General features: G+C 38.9%; 1 protein-coding gene across 8 annotated transcripts in view; it reads left to right on the forward strand.

Annotated features, from left to right (window-relative positions):
- PTPRM (protein tyrosine phosphatase receptor type M) overlaps positions 1–20377 on the forward strand; it is a 798567-nt gene that overhangs the window by 461301 nt on the left and 316889 nt on the right. The gene's annotated exons all lie outside the window — the stretch shown is intronic.

Here is a 20377-nt window from a genome sequence, read left to right on the forward strand (position 1 = left end):
TTGCTGAAAAAAAATCCACACACTTCTGTCAACAAGCACACCTCACAGCATATGCACTTCTGCAGACCTGCTCTATCAGAAGTTATAAAATCGTCCATTAAATTCTCTCAGAACTCTTAGTGTGTGCAGCATATATAGGTCTTTTTGGTCATGGAACTTGCACATTTAGAACAGCACATAAACATATGCATGTAGACATACACACACAAGCACACTGATTCCAGCAGGGCCACGGCATATGGTTGTGCAAGCTGTGCACAGCATAAACATGCAGTGCCGATTCATAGCATAGATTTGTATATTTATTGTGCAGTTTTCCAGCAGGTGACAATAAGTGCCTTGAGGATGGGCCGGCCATGGCCTTGGACAGTTGGTTACCTTCCTCATGCTCTTTCCCTCCTCGCGTAGCCGTCCTGAGTTCCGTTTTGGACCTCTCTTCGAGTATCCAAGAATGAAAGAGAGTGAGGTTCAGAAGTTTGGGCAGGGCAGGAGAAGCAATAACTGTACCCTAAGTGGCCAGAGCCAGGCCTGAGACTCAGCATTCAGGATCCAGATGTCTGGTTTCAGGGGTGAGAGCATCGCTGGTGTGATGCCTGTTACCCCTTGTGAGTACAGGGCTTTGTAAAGCTCTTCAGGTCACAGGCCTCCAGCCATGGGTATGTATCCAGAAGAGTTAAATCTTCAATGAGACATTGTCTTGCTTCCATTAGGTCTGGCTGATAGTAACCATAGTCTCTCTCTCATAAGAACCAAAGGTAGACTGCTCTTCAGGAAGGGAACTTCAAAGTGCCAACAGTGTTTCTGGGATATTCATGCCTTCCCTGTAATAATATTCTTTTAAGTTATTATGCAATATTTGATAGTAACAAAAGAGTAGAAGTAATCTACCTAAATTGTACAGCATAATAATAATTGACTCCTTGGCTTAAAATAGAGCATCCTTAGAACCTCTGGATCTAACTGCAAGCTTCTCATTTTATCCCTCTTCCTCTAGATCTGAGATCAACAGTATTCTGAGTTTTCACGTAAATTTGTCCTTTGTTTTTCTCTTCTTTTGCTGTTAAAGTGGTTTTAACACATATGTATGTTAATTCCCTTTTGCTGATTTTTCACTTCTATAAAATTTTTTAATAGTTCTCTACTGTGACTTGACAAGTTTTTCACTCAATTCTGTATTTCTAAGATTCATTATTGCTTCATTCATATTCACTAGAGAATACTTTTCTTTTTTATTATTTTTTAATACAGCATGTTCTTATTAGTTAATTATTTTATACATATTAGTGTATATATGTCAATCCCAATCTCTCAATTCATCCCAACACCACCACCATCCCCCCCCATCCCCGCTTTCCCCCCTTGGTGTCCATATATTTGTTCTCTACATCTGTGTCTCTATTTCTGCCCTGCAAACTGGTTCATCTGTACCATTTTTCTAGATTCCACATATATGCGTTAATATACAATACTTGTTTTTCTCTTTCTGACTTACTTCACTCTGTATGATAGTCTCTAGGTCCATCCATGTATCTACAAATGACCCAATTTTGTTCCTTTTTATAGCTGAGTAATATTCCATTGTATATAGGTACCACATCTTCTTTATCCATTTGTCTGTCGATGTATCTACAAATGTATCTACAAATGACCCAATTTTGTTCCTTTTTATAGCTGAGTAATATTCCATCGTATATAGGTACCACATCTTCTTTATCCATTCGTCTGTCGATGGGCATTTAGATTGCTTCCATGACCTGGCTATTTTAAATAGTGCTGCAATTAACATTGGGGTGCATGACTGTTTTTGAATTATGGCTTTCTCTGGGTATATGCCCGGTAGTAGGATTGCTGGGTCATATGGTAATTCTATTTTTAATTTCTTAAGGAACCTCCATACTGTTCTCCATAGTGGCTGTATCCATTTACATTCCACCAACAGTGCAAGAATGTTCCCTTTTCTCCACACCCTCTCCAGCATTTATTGTTTGTAGATTTTCTGATGATGCCCATTCTGACCGGTGTGAGGTGATACCTCATTATAATTTTGATTTACATTTCTCTAATACTTACTGATGTTGAGCAGCTCTTCATGTGCCTCTTGACACATGTGCCTCTTGTACGTCTTCTTTGGAGAAATGTCTATTTAAGCCTTCTGCCCATTTTTGGATTGGGTTGTTTGTTTTTTTAATATTGAGCTGCATGAATTGTTTATATCTTTTGGAGATTAATCCTTTGTCCGTTGATTCATTTGCAAATATTTTCTCCCATTCTGAGGGTTGTCTTTTTGTCTTGTTTGTAGTTTCCTTTACTGTGCAAAAGCTTTGAAGTTTCATTAGGTCCCATTTGTTTATTTTTGTTTTTAATTTCTCAATGGTGAAAAATTGAAAGCATTTCCTCTAAGATCGGGAATGAGACAAGTATGTCCACTCTCGCCACTATTATTCAACATAGTTTTGGAAGTCTAAGAGGTGGGTCAAAAAAGATCTTGCTGTGATTTATGTCAAAGAGTGTTCTTCCTATGTTTTCCTCTAAGAGTTTAATATTGTCCGGTTTTAATTTAGGTCTCTAATCCATTTGAGTTTATTTTTGTGTATGGTGTTAGAGAGTGTTCTAATTTCATTCTTTTACATGTAGCTGTCCAGTTTTCTCAGCACCACTTATTGAAGAGACTATCTTTTCTCCATTGTATATCCTTGCCTCCTTTGTCATAGATTAGTTGACCATAGGTGCGTGGGTTTATCTCTGGGCTTTCTATCTTGTTCCATTGATCTATGTTTCTGTTTTTGTGCCAGTACCATATTGTCTTGATTACTGTAGCTTTGTAGTATAATCTGAAGTCAGGGAGTCTGATTCCTCCAGCTCCGTTTCTTTCCCTCAAGACTGTGTTGGCTATTGGGGTCTTTTGTGTCTCCATACAAATTTTAAGATTTTTTGTTCTACTTCTGTATAAAATGCCATTGGTAATTTGATAGAGATTGCATTGAATCTGTAGATTGCTTTGGGTAGTACAGTCATTTTCACAATATTGATTCTTCAAATCCAAGAACATGGTATGTCTCTCCATCTGTTTGTCTCTTCTTTGATTTCTTTCATCAGTGTCTTATAGGTTTCTGAGTACAAGTCTTTTACTTCCTTAGGTCGGTTTATTCCTATGTATTTTATTCTTTTTGTTGCTATCATGAATGGGATTGTTTCCTTAATTTCTCTTTCTGAACTTTCGTTATTAGTGTATAGGAATGCAGTAGATTTCTGTGCATTAATTTTGTATCCTGCAATTTTACCTAATTAATTGATAGGCTCTAGTAGTTTTCTGGTGGCATCTTTAGGATTTTCTATGTATAGTATCATGTCATCTTCAAACAGTGACAGTTTTACTTCTTCTTTTCCAAATTGTGTTCCTTTTGTTTCTTTTTCTTCTCTGATTGTCGTGGCCAGGAATTAACAAAACTATGTTGAATAATAGTGGTGAGAGTGGACATACTTGTCTTGTTCCTGATCTTAGAGGAAGTGCTTTCAGTTTTTCACCATTGAGAGTGAAGTTTGCTGTAGGTTTGTCATATATAGCCTTTATTATGTTGAGGTAGGTGCCCTGTAAGCCCAGTTTCTGGAGAGTTTTTATCATAAATAGGTGTTGAATTTTGTCAAAAGCATTTTCTGCATCTATTGAGATGATCATATAGTTTTTATTCTTCAATTTGTTAATATGGTGTATCACATTGATTGATTTGCGTGTATTGAAGAATCCTTGCATCCCTAGGATAAATCCCACTTGATCATGGTATATGATCCTTTTAATGTGTTGTTGGATTCTATTTGCTAGTATTTTGTTGAGGATTTTTGCATCTATATTCATCAGTGATATTGGTCTGTAATTTTCTTTTTTTGTAGTATCTTTGCCTGGTTTTGGTGTCAGGGTGATGATGGACTCGTAGAATGAGTTTGGTAGTGTTCCTTCCTCTGCAGTGTTTTGGAAGAGTTTGAGAAGGATGGGTGTTATCTCTTCTCTAAATGTTTGATAGAATTCACCTGTGAGGCCATCTGGTCCTGGACTTTTGTTTGTTGGAAGATTTTTAATCACAGTTTCAATTTCATTACTTGTGATTGGTCTGTTCATATTTTCTGTTTCCCTCTGGTTCAGTCTTGGAAGGTTATTCCTTTCTAAGAATTTGTCCATTTCTTCCAGGTTGTCCATTTCATTGGCATAGAGTTGTTTGTAGTAGTCTTTTAGGATGCTTTGTATTTCTGTGGAGTCCGTTGTAACTTCTCCTTTTTCATTTCTAATTTTATTGATTTGAGTCCTTTCCCTCCTTTTCTTGCTGAGTCTGGCTAAGGGTTTATCAGTTTTGTTTATCTCGTCAAAGAACCAGCTTTTAGTTGTATTGATCTTTGCTTTTGTTTTCTTTGTTTCTATTTCATTTATTTCTGCTCTGATCTTTATGATTTCTTTCTTTCTACTAACTTTGGGTTTTGTCTGTTCTTCTTTCTCTAGTTCCTCTAGGTATAAGGTTAGATTCTTTATTTGAGATTTTCCTTGTTTCTTGAGGTAGGACTGTATTGCTATAAACTTCCCTCTTAGAACTGCTTTTGCTGCATCCCATAGGTTTTGGATCATTGTGTTTTTGTTGTCATTTGTCTCGAGGTATTTTCTGATTTCCTCTCTGATTTCTTCAGTGATCTCTTGGTTATTTACTAATGTGTTACTTAGGCTCCGTGTGTTTCTGTTCTTTTACATTTTTTTTCCCTGTAATTGATTTCTAACCTCATAGCATTGTGGTCAGAAAAGATGCTTGATATGATTTCAATTTTCTTAAATTTAACAAGGCTTGATTTGTGACCCAAGATGTGATCTACCCTGGAGAATGTTTAGTGTGCACTTGAGAAGAAAGTGTAATCTGCTGTTTTTGAATGGAATGTCCTATAAATATCAATTAAATCTATCTAGTCTATTGTGACATTTAAAGCTCGTGTTCCTTATTAATTTTCTGTCTGGATGATCTGTCCATTGGTGTATGTGAGGTGTTAAAGTCCCCCACTCTTATTGTGTTACTGTCGATTTCCTCTTTTAGAGCTGTTAGCATTTGCCTTATGTATTGAGGTGCTCCTATGTTGGGTGCACATATATTTATAATTGTTATATCTTCTTCTTGGATTGATCCCTTGATCATTATGTAGTGTCTTTCCTTGCCTCTTGTAACATTCTTTACTTTAAAGTCTATTTTATCTGATATGAGTATTGCTACTTCCAGCTTTCTTTTGATTTCCATTTTCATGGAATATCTTTTCCCATTCCCTCACTTTCAGTCTGTATGTGTCCCTAGGTCTGAAGTGGGTCTCTTGTAGACAGCATATATATGGGTCTTGTTTTTGTATCCATTCAGCAAGCTTGTGTCTTTTGGTTGGAGCATTTAATCCATTCACGTTTAAGGTAATTATCAATATGTAGGTTCCTATTACCATTTTCTTAATTGTTTTGAGTTTGTTTTTTAGGTCCTTTTCTTCTCTTGTGTTTCCCACTTAGAGAAGTTCCTTTAGCATTTGTTGTAGAGCTGGTTTGGTGGTGCTGAAATCTCTTAGCTTTTGCTTGTCTGTAAAGCTTTTGATTTCTCCGTTGAATCTGAGTGAGATCCTTGCCAGGTAGAGTAATCTTGGTTGTAGCTTCTTCCCTTTCATCACTTTACATATATCATGCCACTCCCTTCCATCTTGTAGAGTTCCTGTTGAGAAATCAGCTGTTGGCCTTATGGGAGTTCCCTTGTATGTTATTTGTCGTTTTTCCCTTGTTGCTTTTAAGAATTTTTCTTTGTCTTTAATTTTTACCAATTTTATAACTCTGCATCTCAGCCTGTTTCTCCTTGGGTTTATCCTGTCTGGGACTCTCTGCGCTAACTGGACTAGGGTGGCTATTTCCTTTCCCATGTTAGGGAAGTTTTCGACTATAATCTCTTCAAATATTTTCTCGCGTCCTTTCTCTCTCTCTTGTCCTTCTGGGACCCCTATAATGCGAATGTTGTTGCGTTTAATGTTGTCCCAGAGGTCTTTTAGGCTGTCTTCAGTTCTTTTCATTCTTTTTTCTTTATTCTGTTCTGCGGCAGTGAATTCCACCATTCTGTTTTCCAGGTCACTTATCTGTTCTTCTGCCTCATTATTCTGCTATTGATCCCTTCTAGAGTATTTTTCATTTCAGTTATTGTATTTTTCACCTCTGTTTGTTTGTTCTTTAATTCTTCTAGGTGTTTGTTCTTTAACTCTTCTAGGTCTTTGTTAAACATTTCTTGCATCTTCTTGATCTTTGCCTCCTTTCTTTTTCTGAGGTCCCGGATCATCTTCACTATGATTATTCTGAATTCTTTTTTCTGGAAAGTTGCCTGTCTCCACTTAATTTAGTTTATTTTCTGGGGTTTTATCTTGTTCCTTCATCTGGTACATAGTCTTCTGCCTTTTCATTTTGTCTGTCTTTCTGTGAATGTGGTTTTTGTTCCACAGGCTGAAGAATTATAGTTCTTCTTGCTTCTGCTGTCTGCCCTCTGATGGATGAGGTTATCTAAGAGGCTTGTGTCGAGAATTCTTTTCCATTGTATAAATATCTGTCTGTTTTCTGGTCAGTAGATATTTAGATTGTTGGCATATTTTCCTTTCTTTTTTTTTTTTTTTTTTTTGTGGTACACGGGCCTCTTGTTGTGGCCTCTCCCATTGCAGAGCACAGGCTCCGGACACGCAGGCTTAGCGGCCATGGCTCGTGGGCCCAGCCGCTCCGCGGCATGTGAGATCTTCCCAGACCGGGGCACAAACCCATGTCCCCTGCATTGGCAGGCAGACTCTCAACCACTGTGCCACCAGGGGAACCCACATTTTTCTTTCTTATTCTTTTGTTAACAATGCTGCTAAGAACATTTCTATACATATCTTCTGGTAACCCAGGGAAGAATTTCTCTAGAGATGTGTTTTTCACTCTTGTTGCAGTATGAAGTGTATTTTACATTGTGACACAGTCATACACTCACTTGTAAATTTACAGGAGTGTGTGTAGGTAGAACTAAAACAAAATCTGCACAGTCCTCACGTTTCAACCTAAAATGCACTCTAATGTTTTAGTTTCTATCTCTTTCTTTAAAATGAATGCTAATCTAAGACCTGAGGGATCCAGCCTGCATTCTGAAAAACACTCCTCTAATTCAGAATTTCTCAGACTTTAATGTGCACTAAAGATTTGGCTTCAGAAGGTCAGAGGTGTGGGCTTCCTGCTGGTACCACTGCTTATTGTTCACCGCTTGTAATAGAGAAAATGTAGACTCAACCTGTCTGCTCCTCAGTAGGGGCATGCCGAAGTAAACTATTGTTCATTTATCTACTGGAATTCGATACACCAGTTAAAATGATCTATATGATCTATCTATAGATATAAACTAGATCTATCTATACATATAAACTAGATCTGTGTATTTCAACTTGGCTGATGTTGAACCAGTCAAGTTGCAGAGAATGGTAGCATTTGTGTTAAATTTTAAGTATCCCAGATACATGTCATAAAAGTACAAAACCATGTCTGGGAGTGACACATAATAACCTTGAGGTAGCCTGCAAGAACATGGAAAGGATTTGTATCAGCACTATTTTATTTCTTTAATCAAAAGTGATCTGAAGCAAAACACCTATGTTAATATTTGATATTAGTAGGTGCACAGGTGATTGTTTTATTTTGTACTTTTCAATGTGCTTTAAAGGTCTTATTACTTAAAATTTCAAAAACTTTAAATTAACACCAGAAAAGAATACTTTGTATTTAACAGAATAATATCTTTCAACCATGGTGGGACTCCTACCTTTATTCTTTACAGTTAGTTCAGGTGGAATAAAATATGACAGATATTAATGTCAGTGAGTGCATTGTCAATGCCAGCATTTCTTTATTTTGGACGGTTGAAAACAGTAACTTGTATTCCCTCTTTTTTTCCAACCCCCATTCAACAAACTCTTTACTTGAGAACATTAAATCTTAAAATTGTTTTTAAAAGAATTTTTAAATTTTAATTTTTTAAAAATTATCCTAGAAGACTTGGTGACACTAGCCTAAAACCAGACACCAAGGGTGACTAACCAAAGACCCAAGATGTATCCTTTTACTTTAATTTTTTTAATGTACAAACCAAACCAAGAACTAAACAAAGCGTCTATACACAGTTACCTGTGTGTAGGGTTCCTGACACCACAGGTAAATGCTCCCTCCAGGCTGTCAGTGGTCACTCAAGTTCAGAGCGTGAGTGCAGCCTTACCCTCTTGCCTGAGAGGGTCTCTGTTCTCACCTTGGTCTGTGTCCTAGTAATTTGTTATGTAAGATAATCTTTACATTTCCCATAGGACATGAATAGGAATTCCACCTTTCTACAGCGATCAAAATTAGAATCATCGGTAGAGTTGATACGTGGAGAGTCCATTTCCCAGCAACATAATGTAGTGGGTCACTTACCTTTACGATTTAGGCTGAATCCAAACCACCACTTGGAAAACAGGAAAGACATTGTGAAGAATGTGTCCCTCCTAAACCAGGAGATCTGGGAAAATGTTTGCTTCTGTGTGAGGCTTGGCATGGCTGCCCTTGCCTTCATTTATTCAATGACTGTTTTTTCAGCTCTTCGTACTATTTTTGAAATTCAGCTTGTTTTTTAGGAAGAAACTATTCTTTTATATAGGACTGTGTGGTATATTTAAGAATAGATCATTTTCAAGTGCGTTTCTTGATTCTAATCATGATGTAAGAATTACTAATGTGAAAAGTATTTTGGTGGAAGAGGCTATTCAAATTCATGTCATTCTTATGACAAGTTTTCATTTATTTAATTACATCACAGGTATATAATGCTGTAGGTTAAAGGTTGATATATTTCAGAACTTTCAACTGCGCACAAAGGGTACTTTCTAAACTGTGGAAAACATCGGCTAATTCAAAAACTATAGCTATGTTGCTTGCAAACAGTGCCATGTGCCTGGAACCTTTGCTGCTTAGGAATATTAAATGACTGGGTAGGCCAAGATAAAATACTAGTTAACCAGGTCTCTGCTCTGATTTAACTGAATAGTAAAGTAAATAAAGCTATTACCTTATTAGTTTGTGTGACTGGCAAGGCAGAAATTCAGTAGCTGAAGATGACAAAAGGGGCCCACCATGCCATTCTGGTTGTTATTCCTTTTATTGTAATAGACCTCTGGCAAGTCCGTGAAGAGGCAGAAGAGAGAAACCTGTTAGCAGGAGCCTTGGTTTGTAATCTGTGTTTTTGATTATCAATGACAGGATTCTAAAATTACACCCAGATCTATCTCACAGGTTCTGAAATTGAGTTTCTGAAAAAGCACTGTAGTAGTAATGAAAGGTAAAGAGCAGAGTTCCAGAGAAATGAGCTGTGAATTGAACCTGCAATGGAAATTGATCCTATCAGTCAGTCTCTGCCCTTATCCGTAGAAAAAGAGGCCTGAGTGTAGAAGGAGGCGGGATCCCTGATTAAATAGGATGCCAAAGTGCCGGAGGCTAGGACCGGCTCGCTGGTCCCCCGGGTCAGGATTGCAAGTGTCAGACACCTCTGCTTGAAACCTGGCTCGAACTGGCAGAAAGAGAACAGAAGGAAAGATGCTGCCGGTGGTGCCAGCGAGGGAATCGGCGGGAGCTCCCTGCCTAGGCTGCGGGCGTGACAGCCACCGCACTCCTCAGGGACACCGTTCCGGTCTCTTGTCGTGAGCCTGTAGGCCCAGACTGGATCCGCTGGCCTTATGACTTGTGCCAACGGGGCCTTCATTTACCCATCCTACTGCGGGCCAAGGGGATGTGAAGAGAACTGGCCTTGGAATCCACACACATCCTCCGAAGCATCTTTAGGATTGTAAGAAAAGAGAGGCAGATATCCTCCAACTAGTAAATACAATTAACTACCCTGTTATCTGACTCTTAAGAGATTTATTTTGTGCACGTGGAATAGTAGTAATAGTATGCCAAATTTGGGGAGCAGTATTTGCATTTTGCTCCCAGAAATGCCTTGTGAATTGCAGTTAGCCGACTGAAATTCCGCATTTCTATCTATGAAGTTGCTGTTTATTTCCCGCAGTGTGTTCTATGTCGACAGCAATGCCCTTCAAAGTCTTCGGCGATCGTCAGCGTAACTCACTAGGGGAAGTGTCCCTGTGGAATGCCTCGTTCACAGCTTGCAGCACACTAATAGACACGGTTCCGGCGGAAACACTGAAGATGAAGGTGCTATAAAACACCAAATTAAGATGTAATCATTAGAAGCCATCACTGCATCAGAGCTCGGTTTTGCAGAATGGAAGAAGGAAAGGAGAAAAGGAGTAGTGAAATCCGGCAGTTTGCTTAGCATGAGTTGACAGGGTTGTCAGATGCCCTTAGTCACTGGACATAGCCTAACAGTGCTGTCGTCAAAGGGGATATTATCACAGGTACTTGGTAGCCCAAGACATTCAGTCTGTGTTATCAGATGTCATTTCCCATCTCACTTAGCGCTTGCCTTTGGGCCCTGGCAAGAGACAGTAGACTGTGTCGCCTGCATCGTCGTGTTGATTCAACTTCTCTCTTAAGCTGTTGACTAAAGGGAGAAGCGTTTAGGACTCATCCCTCCCCTTGTTGATAGGATTTGACTCCGCCATGTTGGTAGTGACATATTAAGAGACACAACAGAACTGTACTTATAGCAGGCAAAGGTCCACAAAGGGCACAGATGTAAATATTCTGTTTGGAAATGATATTAAAATACTTTTTAAAAAGAAAAAAAAACAGAAGCAGACTTACAGATATCGAAAACAAACTTATGGTTACCAAAGGGGAAACGTGGGGGGAACGGATAAATCAGGAGCTTGGGATGAACACATACACACTACCATGTATACGATAGATAACCAACAAGGACGTACTGTATAGCACAGGCAACTCTACCCAATATTCTGTGATAACCTACATGAGAAAAGAATCTAAAAAAGAATGAATATATGTGTATGTATAACTGAATCACTTTGCTGTACACCTGAAACTAACACAACATTGTAAATCAACTCTACTCCAATAAAATAATTTTTTTTTTTTTTGCGGTATGCGGGCCTCTCACCACTGCGGCCTCTCCCGTTGCGGAGCACAGGCTCCAGACGCGCAGGCTCAGCGGCCATGGCTCACGGGCCCAGCTGCTCTGCGGCATGTGGGATCCTCCCGGACTGGGGCACGAACCCGTATCCCCTGCACCGGCAGGTGGACTCCCAACCACTGTGCCACCAGGGAAGCCCTAAAATATTTTTTAAAAGAAATACTCTGTTTGGAATCTCTTCTGTAACTCGATTTTGTTTCAGTTGACTGGGAACAAGATGCAAGCCGGACACCACAACCTCCTTCCATCTAAGACTCAGAACTCAGCCTCTATCTCTGGTATCTTAATACCACTCATGACAGTAGGGGCTCTGGAGGCTTGGTCATGGACATGGTGCTAGGCTTAGCTGTTTGACTTGGCAAGTTTACAGAAGGGCATAATTTTACTGTGATGGAATTCTGAGAGGTAATAGAGGGGAGGGGAGCATGGATTTCAAGACAACTTGGCCAGTAAACACATAGAACCTGTGTTTTTTAGTCCTGGGGCTTAATTCACCTGTGTGTGTTCTTGGCTAAGGTGTATTAAAATGATGCAGGCTTCCTTCTGCAAGAGAAAGTAGTTTTTCTAGTGAAATTAAGTTAGGACTGCATTGCTAGTTGAAACTAATATCTGAAGCATTCAGTCATTTAGTAAGTAAAATTGATGAAAACCTTAGAACAGTCCTTGTGGAGACGTGTGATTAATAAGGAAAGGGTCAAAGAGATGCATGTTAATCTGTTTGTATAAGGGATCTGGAGCTTATTAAAAGTTTTTGTAAACATTCAACTAATGAAGCATTATATAAAATTAAACATTGCCTTTAAATGGTAAAAAGTCACTAGACTGAAAAACACCTACAGTGTTATTGCTAAGTAACTTATTTATATTTTCCCTAACACTGGTAATTTAAATATAAAAAATTGATTTGGTAAAAAGGAACATTCCATGAAAATCATCCACTCAGGATTCTCCTGGGAAATTTTTTCTCATTTGTCCTTGGTTCCTAGAGTTATTACAGGATAGAATAGCATGAATGGTCATTATTAACCTCATGCTATGGTTTGGACAGATACCTGGCCGATAAATCCCATCTCACAAATATAAACCCAGAGCCTTATTTCACATGAAACTTTTTCATTTGTTGGAGGTCACAGGGAAAGGGGACATCTCTAAGTTCTCTCTAGGTCCCAAATGATGAAGAAAACAAGGAATTTATGCACAAATAAAAAGCAAGATATGAACTTCAATGATAGTTCAGACAAATTTCCAGTAGCTACAAAGTGTATGTGTGGTTGTCTGGAAAAGCTGGGCCGGGGAACGTGGCCTGGACCCCTCTTCTATGGAACCAGAAGGAGAAAGGTGAAGGATTCTTCCCAGCACTTTTGTCCCAAGATGAGATACACGGGACCTTTATTATAGTTTACATTCTTTGGTAATGTGTCAGGTGGAGTTTTAAGTATCTTTACATCCTGATTTCTTTTTATCCAATTTTCTTTATTTTGGTAGAGGCTCTGCAGTAGATTTGATAATGAAACATATGCTATTTCATTACCAGACATATGAATTCAGAGCCACAGTCAAACCTTGACCTTGGACAAGTTATTGAACCCACCGTGGCCACAATTTTTTCATTTCTATATTGGGAAGAATAGTACTTAAGCCACAGAATTGTTTGGAGGAATAGAGATTATATACAAAACAACTCACACATAGTAAGTACACACACAGTACGTGGTAGCTATTTTTTGTTTGTTTTGTTTTTGTTTTGTTTTGCTAATCAATGATTTTATTTTTATATACCAATTACAGCTTTAATAAACCCTATCCTTGTTTATTATATCCTACTCTTCCAATAATGTTCTTTTTATTTTACACAGCAGGTTCTTATTAGTCATCAGTTTTACACACATCAGTGTATACATGTCAATCCCAATCACGCAATTCATCACACCACCACCACGCCCCCACCCCCACTTTCTCCCCTTGGTGTCCATACGTTTGTTCTCTACATCTATGTCTCAATTTCTGCCCTACAAACCGGTACATCTGTACCATTTTTCTACGTTCCACATATATGCATTAATATACGATATTTGTTTTTCTCTTTCTGACTTACTTCACTCTGTATGACAGTCTCTAGATCCATCCACGTCTCAACAAATGACCCAATTTCATTCCTTTTTATGGCTGAGTAATATTCCACTGTATATATGTACCACATCTTTCTCCATTCGTCTGTCGAAGGGCATTTAGGATGCTTCCATGACCTGGCTATTGTAAATAGTGCTGCAATAAACATTGGGGTGCATGTGTCTTTTTGAACTATGTTTTTCTCTGGGTATATGCCCAGTAGTGGGATTGCTGGGTCATATGGTCATTCTAGTTTTAGTTTCTTAAGGAACCTCCATACTGTTCTCCAGAGTGGCTATATGAATTTACATTCCCACCAACAGTGCAAGAGTGTTCCCTTTTTTCCACACCCTCTCCAGCATTTGTTGTTTGTAGATTTTCTGATGATGCTCATTCTAACTGAGTGATACCTCATTGTAGTTTTGACTTGCATTTCTCTAATAATTAGTGATGTTAAGCAGCTTTTCATGTGCTTCTTGCCATCTGTATGTCTTCTTTGGAGAAATGTCTATTTAGGTCTTCTGCCCATTTTTGCATTGGGTTGTTTGTTTTTTTAATATTGAGCTGCATGAGCTGTTTATATACTCTGCAGATTAATCCTTTGTCCGTTGATTCATTTGCAGATATTTTCTCCCATTCTGAGGATTGTCTTTTCATCTTGTTAATGGTTTCCTTTGCTGTGCAAAAGCTTTGAAGTTTCATTAGGTCCCATTTGTTTATTTTTGTTTTTATTTCCATTACTCTAGGAGGTGGATCAAAAAAGATCTTGCTGTGATTTATGTCAAAGAGTGTTCTTCCTATGTTTCCTCTAAGAGTTTCATGGTGTCCGGTCTTACATTTAGGTCTCTAATCCATTTTGAGTTTACTTTTGTGTATGGTGTTAGGTAGTATTCTAATTTCATTCTTTTACATGTAGCTGTCCAGTTTTCTCAGCACCACTTATTGGAGAGACTCTCTTTTCTCCATTGTATATCCTTGCCACCTTTGTCATAGATTAGTTTCCCATAGGTGTGTGGGTTTATCTCTGGGCTTTCTATCTTGTTCCATTGATCTATGTTTCTGTTTTTGTGCCAATACCATATTGTCTTGATTACTGTAGCTTTGTAGTATAGTCTGAAGTCTGGGAGTCTGATTCCTCCAACTCCGTTTCTTTCCCTCAAGACTGCATTGGCTATTTGGGGTCTTTTGTGTCTCCATACAAATTTTAAGATTTTTTGTTCCACTTCCGTAAAAAATGCCATTGGTAATTTGATAGAGATTGTATTGAATCTGTAGATTGCTTTGGGTAGTATAGTCTTTTTCACAATATTGATTCTTCCAGTCCAAGAACATGGTATGTCTCTCCATCTGTTGGTATCATCTTTAATTTCTTTCATCAGTGTCTTATAGTTTTCTGCATACAGGTGTTTTCTCTCCCTAGGTAGGTTTATTCCTAGGTATTTTATACTTTTTGTTGCAATGGTAAATGGGTGTGTTTCCTTAATTTCTGTTTCATATTTTCATCATTAGCATATAGGAATGCAAGAGATTTCTGTGCATTAATTTTGTATCCTGCAACTTTACCAAATTCATTGATTAGCTCTTGCAGTTTTCTGGTAGCATCTTTAGGATTCTCTGTGTATAGTATAGTATCATGTCATCTGCAAACAGTGACAGTTTTACTTCTTGTTTTCTGATTTGTATTCCTTTAATTTCTTTTTCTTCTCTGATTGCCGTGGCTAGGACTTCCACAACTATGTTGAATAATAGTGCTGAGAGCGGACATCCTTGTCTTGTTCCTGATCTTAGAGGAAATGCTTTCAGTTTTTCACCATTGAGAATGATGTTTGCCCTGGGTTTGTCATATATGGCCTTTATTATGTTGAGGTAGGTTCCCTCTATTCCCACCTTTTGGAGAGTTGTTATCATAAATGGGTGTTGAATTTTGTCAAAAGCTTTTTCTGCATCTATTGAGATGATCATATGGTTTTTATTCTTCAGTTTGTTAATATGGTGTATCACATTGATTGATTTGCGTGTATTGAAGAATCCTTGCATCCCTAGGATAAATTCCACTTGGTCATGGTGTATGATTCTTTTAATGTGTTTTTGGATTCTGTTTGCTAGTATTTTGTTGAGGATTTTTGCATCTATATTCATCAGTGATATTGGTCTATAATTTTCTTTTTTTGTAGCATCTTGGCCTGGTTTTGGTATCAGGATGATGGTGACCTCATAGAATGAGTTTGGGAGTGTTCCTTCCTCTGCAGTTTTTTGGAAGAGTTTGAGAAGGTTGGGTGTTAGCTCTTCTCTAAATGTTTGATAGAATTCACCTGTGAGGCCATCTGGTCCTGGACTTTTGTTTGTTGGAAGACTTTTTTTTTTTTTTTTTTTGCGGTAGGTGGGCCTCTCACTGTTGTGGCCTCTCCCGTTGCGGAGCACAGGCTCTGGACGCTCAGGCCCAGCGGCCATGGCTCACAGGCCCATCTGCTCCATGGCATGTGGGATCCTCCCGGACCGGGGCACAAACTCATGTCCCCTGCATCAGCAGGCAGACTCTCAACCACTGCGCCACCAGGGAAACCCTGTTGGAAGATTTTTTTTTGTTGTTTTGTTTTTTGGTTTTTTTTGCGGTACGTGGGCCTCTCCCTGCTGTGGCCTCTCCCGTCGCAGAGCACAGGCTCTGGACGCTCAGGCTCAGCGGCCATGGCTCATGGGCCCAGCCGCTCCGCGGCATGCGGGATCCTCCCAGACCAGGGCACGAACCCGTGTCTCCCGCACCGGCAGGCGGACTCTCAACCACTGCGCCACCAGGGAAGCCCCTGTTGGAAGATTTTTAATCACAGTTTCAATGTCATTGCTTGTGATTGGTCTGTTCATATTTTCTGTTTCTTCCTGGTTCAGTCTTGCAAGGTTATACCTTTCTAAAAATTTGTCCTTTCTTCCAATTGTCCATTTTATTGGCGTAGAGTTGCTTGTAGTAGTCTCTTAGGATGCTTTGTATTTCTGTGGTGTCTGTTGTAACTTCTCTTTTTTCATTTCTAATTTTATTGATTTGAGTCCTCTCCCTCTTTTTCTTGATCAGTCTGGTTAATGGTTTATCAATTTTGTTTATCTTCTCAAAGATAGCTTTACTGATCTTTGTTACTCTTTTCTTTTTATCTATTTCATATATTTCTGCTCTGATTTTTATGATTTCTTTTCTTCTGCTAACTTTGGGTTTTGTTTGTTCTTCTTCCTGTAGTTCCTTTAGGGGTAAGGTTAGATTTTTTATTTGAGATATTTCTTGTTTCTTGAGGTAGGCTTGTATAGCTATAAGCTTCCCTCTTAGAACTGCTTTTGCTGCATCCCATAGGTTTTGGATCATTGTGTTTTCGTGATCATTTGTCTCTAGTTTTTTTTTGATTTCCTCTTTGATTTCCTCAGTGATTTCTTGGTTATTTAGTAACATATTGTTTAGCCTCCACGTCTTTGTGTTTTTTACTTTTTCCTCCATGTAATTCATTTCTAATCTCATAGCATTGTGGTCAGAAAAGATGCTTGATATGATTTCAATTTTCTTAAATTTACTGAGGCTTGATTTGTGACCAAGATGTGATCTATCCTGGAGAATGTTCCATGAGCACTTGAGAAGAAAGTGTAATCTGCTGTTTTTGAATGGAATGTCCTATAAATATCAATTAAATCTGTCTGGTCTATTGTGTCATTTAAAGCTTCTGTTTCCTTATTTATTTTCATCTTGGATGATCTGTCCATTGGTGTAAGTGAGGTGTTAAAGTCCACCACTATTATTGTGTTACTGTCGATTTCCTATTTTATAACTGTTAGCAGTTGCCTTATGTATTGAGGTGCTCCTATGTTGGGTGCATATATATTTATAATTGTTATATCTTCTTCTTGGATTGATCCCCTGATCATTATGTAGTGTCCTTCCTTGTCTCTTGTAACATTCTTTACTTTAAAGTCTATTTTATCTGATATGAGTATAGCTACTCCAGCTTTCTTTTGATTTCCATTTGCATGGAATATCTTTTTCCATCCCCTCATTTTCAGTCTGTATGTGTCCCTAGGTCTGAAGTGGGTCTCTTGTAGACAGCATATATATGGGTCTTGTGTTTGTATCCATTCAGCAAGTCTCTGTCTTTTGGTTGGAGCATTTAATCCATTCACGTTTAGGGTAATTATCAATATGTAGGTTCCTATTACCATTTTCTTAATTGTTTTGGGTTTGTTTTTGTAGGTCCTTTTCCTTTCTTGTGTTTCCCACTTAGAGAAGTTCCTTTAGCATTTGTTGTAGAGCTGGTTTGGTGGTGCTGAAATCTCTTAGCTTTTGCTTGTCTGTAAAGCTTTTGATTTCTCCATTGAATCTGAGTGAGATCCTTGCCAGGTAGAGTAATCTTGGTTATAGGTTCTTCCCTTTCATCACTTTAAGTATATCATGGCACTCCCTTCTGGCTTGTAGAGTTTCTGCTGAGAAATCAGCTGTTAACCTTGTGGGAGTTTCCTTGTATGTTGTTTGTCGTTTTTCCCTTGTTGCTTTTAATAATTTTTCTTTGTCTTTAATTCTTGCCAATTTCCTAACTCTGTGTCTCGGCCTGTTTCTCCTTGGGTTTATCCTGCCTGGGACTCTCTGCGCTTCCTGGACTTGGGTGGCTATTTCCTTTCCCATATTAGGGAAGTTATTGACTGTAATGTCTTCAAATATTTTCTCGGGTCCTTTCTCTCGCTCTTCTCCTTCTGGGACCCCTATAATGCGAATGTTGTTGCATTTAATGTTGTCCCAGAGGTCTCTTAGGTTGTCCTCATTTCTTTTCATTCTTTTTTCTTTAGTGTGTTTTGCAGCAGTGAATTCCACCATTCTGTCTTCCAGGTCGCTTACCTGTTCTTCTGCCTCAGTTATTCTGCTATTGATTCCTTCCAGTGTAGTTTTCATTTCAGTTATTGTATTGTTCATCTCTGTTGTTTGTTCTTTAATTTTTCTAGATCTTTGTTAAACATTTCTTGCATCTTCTCGATCTTTGCCTCCATTCTTTTCCGAGGTCCTGGATCATCTTCACTATCATTATTCTGAATTCTTTTTCTGGAAGTTTGCCTATCTCTACTTCATTTAGTTGTTTTTCTGGGGTTTTATCTTGTTCCTTCATCTGGTACATAGCCTTTTCATCTTGTCTGTCTTTCTGTGAATGTGGTTTTTGTTCCACAGGCTGCAGGATTGTAGTTCTTCTTGCTTCTGCTGTCTGCCCTCTGGTGGATGAGGCTATCTAAGAGGTTTTTGCAAGTTTCCTGATGGGAGGGACTGGTGGTGGGTAGAGCTGGCTGTTGCTCTGGTGGGCAGAGCTCAGTAAAACTTTAATCCACTTGTCTGCTGATGGGTGGGGCTGGGTTCCCTCCCTGTTGGTTGTTTTGCCTGCGGTGACCCAACACTGGAGCCCACCCAGGCTCTTTGGTGGGGCTAATGGCAGACTCCCTGAGGGCTTTCACCAAGGAGTACTTGCCAGAACTTCTGCTGCCAGTGTCCTTGTCCCCATGGTGAGCCACAGCCACCCCCCGCCTCTGCAGGAGACCCTCCAACACTAGCAGGTAGGTGTGGTTCAGTCTCCTGTGGGGTCACTGCTCCTTCCCCTGGGTCCCGATGCACACACTACTTTTTGTGTGCCCTCCAAGAGTGGAGTCTCTGTTTCCCCCAGTCCTGTCAGAGTCCTGCAGTCAAATCCCGCTAGCCTTCAAAGTCTGATTCTGTAGGAATTCCTCCTCCCATTGCCAGACCCCCAAGTTCAGAAGCCTGACGTGGGGCTCAGAACCTTCCCTCCAGTGGGTAGACTTCTGTGGTATAAGTGTTCTCCAGTTTGTGAGTCACCCACCCAACAGTTATGGGATTTGATTTTATTGTGATTGCGCCCCTCCTACTGCCTCACTGTGGCTTCTCCTTTGTCTTTGGAAGTGGGGTATCCTTTTTGGTGAGTTCCAGTGTCTTCCTGTCGATGATTGTTCAGCAGTTAGTTGTGATTCTGGTGCTCTCACAAGAGGGAGTCCTTCTACCCATGGTAGCTATTATTTCTCAAGTTTTCATGCTTATTTTCACTTTCCAATTATAGATCTCTTTATATTCATAAATGGTGACCACATTCAGGAAAACAAAAATCAAAATATATGGATCAATTGTATGTATGGATATACTAAAGCAAAGTATTTTAGATTAGGTTTTCCCCAAACCTGTGAAAGGTAAATTCTTAGAACAGTGTAAGGTACATAATAAGGGCTCAGTAAATGTTATGTAGTTAGTATTACTGTATTTTCATCATCATTTCATAAACAAGTTTAAGCTTTCTCATAAACAACAAGGTCCTACTGTATAGCATAGGGAACTATATTTAATATCCTATGATAAACCACACTGAAAAGAATATTAAAAAAGAATGTGTACATATATACATATATATGTATAACTGAATCACTGTATAGCAGAAATTAACACAACACTGTTAATCAACTATACTTCAATAAAAGAAGAGATATGTATAAAAAGAAAGCCTTCTCTGTATATATTCTTCCTTTTAAGCCCATCAGAATGCTTATATTCCCTGCGTTTCACTTAGATTTCTAAGCTCGAAACTCTGTCCCTGGAGCTTGGACTAAGAAACAACACCAAGACCTGATCAGGGGTAGTAAAGAACTACTTCAGCATTGAGTGTGTGGAATTCTCTGCAAATCACAACCCAAAAAGGCCTGGAGTTCTGTTCAGAAGTTTATACTCTTTAATCATTGTATTATTTCATTCTGATTTCTCAAGCTTTTACTCTGTTTTCCAATTACATAATGATGAATTATCTTAAAAAGATAAAATATATATACATCAACTAGCATTAAGACTGCTTTTGTGTATCAGAGCCCCAGAGGAAGGAGCCTTAGATAAAAGCACTGTATTTCTCTCTAATGAAAATTTTGGAAGTAGACCCTTCAGGGATGGTATGGTAGTGCGGTGATTATCAGGAACCCTGGGTTCTTCATCATCATTGCTTTGAATTCTTAATGTTTAAGCACATTATGGTCCATCATGGCTGCATGAGCGTGAGACACCCTATCCTCAATCAAGCTAATAGGAAGGAAGGAGGAACAAGGATGGCGAGCCCCTTCCTTTCAAAGACACTGCCCAG

Source organism: Stenella coeruleoalba, assembly GCF_951394435.1.
Source record: "Stenella coeruleoalba genome assembly, chromosome: 14".
NCBI classification, from domain to species: Eukaryota; Metazoa; Chordata; class Mammalia; order Artiodactyla; family Delphinidae; genus Stenella; species Stenella coeruleoalba.